The sequence below is a fragment of the Miniopterus natalensis genome, chromosome 18 (genome assembly GCF_054644295.1).
Source record: "Miniopterus natalensis isolate mMinNat1 chromosome 18, mMinNat1.hap1, whole genome shotgun sequence".
NCBI lineage: Eukaryota > Metazoa > Chordata > Mammalia > Chiroptera > Miniopteridae > Miniopterus > Miniopterus natalensis.
Window position 1 is genome coordinate 37,932,743 of NC_142098.1, and position 1,941 is coordinate 37,934,683.

The following is a 1,941-nucleotide window of genomic DNA, read 5'->3' on the forward strand; positions in this document are numbered from 1 at the left end:
TCATCATTTATCATTACAATAGTCAATACCACTATTAATAATATATACTTATATCAGGATGATCAAGTCATTCCAATTTGCCCAGAATATTCCTGATTTTAGCATCAAAAGCCCTGTGTCCCTGGAAACCTCTCAATTCCAGGCAAACCAGGACTATTGGTCACCCTAATTATAATCAATAATCTATAATATAAACAGAAAACATTTATCGAGCTCTACTTATATTAACTCACTCCTCACGACATTCTGATGAAACAGGACTATTATGATTATAACTATTTTCTAGATGAGGGAATTGGCTGAGAGAGGTTAAGTAATTTTCCCAAGGCTACACAGCTAGGAATAAGCCCATCCTTTTTACCACCATGGGTGATTAGTAAATATTTGCTGATTGAATGAGTAAATTAAGAATCCTTTGTACCGTAGTATTTAACCATAAAATCTAGTGGCAGAGGTAAGACACTCTGTCTCATTTTTTATCTCTAATAACCTGGCAGGGTCTGACACATAGGAAATAAATGTTGTGAAATCACACATCCCCAAACATTCAAAACACAACACCAGCAGCATTGGGCTACCTACCAAAGGAGCTTAGCTTTCATAGGCTGTTGGAGGAAGGAGGAGAGGTTATGAGGACTGAGGCAGATAAAAAGTTTCAGATCCCCCTGGCTGTTGGAGTGTTATCCGATAGACCAAAGCGTTACAGGTTCAATTCCTGGTCAGGGCACATACCCAGGTTGCAGGCTCAATCCCCAGTAGGGGGTGTGCAGGAGGCAGCCCATCCACGATGTTTCTCTCTCATCGATGTTTCTCTTTATCCCTCTCCCTTTCTTTCTCTCTAAAAATCAATAAAAATATATTTAAAAAATTTTTAAATCATTAAAAAACATGTAAAAAAATTTTTTTAATGTTTCAGATCCAATCTGAGCGTAAAAGTTTAAGTGGATTATGGATTCAAGTAGTGGAATAGCTCATCAGTTGCTTATTGTATGCCAGACACTTTCCTAAAAAGTATCATGGGACTGTGTGTCGAAGGGATCTTCCCCAACAAGCGGTATGAAAGGGAAAGTGAGCCTGGGAAATGTAGAGCCCCAAGGGAGGGAACTGTGACTGGTGATAGATCAAGGAGGACTTCAGCATTACTGGTAAAGGTTTTCATTTTCTGCAAAATTAAAAAATGTAAATGTATTAACTAAATTCAAATCTATTAATTAAAATCAAAACTTTATCAAATTAAAACTTATTAACTAAAACTGCATTAAAACTTCTTAATTGAAAAAATTTGCTAATTAAAACTTGGTTATTAATCATTTCTCGGCCTTTTGGTTAAGATCAAGCGTAGATATTTGTTCTTATCAGTTTAACATCTGATATATCCTCTGTTAGAGGAAAACATACTAAATGGGTTTTTGGAGCAGGGAGATGGAATAGGAGCTCTGTCTACGCCTTGCATCTGGGAATGGTGCACCCCCTCAGGGACAAAAACAAACAAACAGTCATTAAAATTAAAGCGTATTAATTTAAATGTCTCCACTACAATTAAATTAAAATATATTGATAGAATTAAACTTAAAATTTAATAATTATAAACTTTAAATTTAGTAATTAAAATTAAACTAAAATTTAAATTGTCTATAGATTATGTTCTACAACTAAAGGGATTAATGCAACTTGTATATGAAGTTACCAAACTATGTGGCAGGCACTGTTCGAAGCACTTCACATTCATAAATTCACTGAATCCTTACAAGCACCCAGGAGGCAGACTCTGGTATTACCCCCGTGTTCCAGACGAGTAAACTGAGGCACACAGAGCCTAACCTGGTCATCAGACAAATTAGGATCTAAAGATCTAGATTTGAACCTGGTCCCCAACCTACAAGCTGTGTGGCATCACGTGAACCTCAGTTGCTGCACCACAGACTGGGGACAGTGACCCAT

The 1,941-nt window shown here is 36.5% G+C and overlaps 1 pseudogene; it reads left to right on the top strand.

Moving 5' to 3' along the window:
- The first annotated feature begins 1,306 nt into the window (after window positions 1–1,306).
- Window positions 1,307–1,473, top strand: LOC148091077 (U2 spliceosomal RNA; annotated as a pseudogene).
- Window positions 1,474–1,941: the final 468 nt, after the last annotated feature.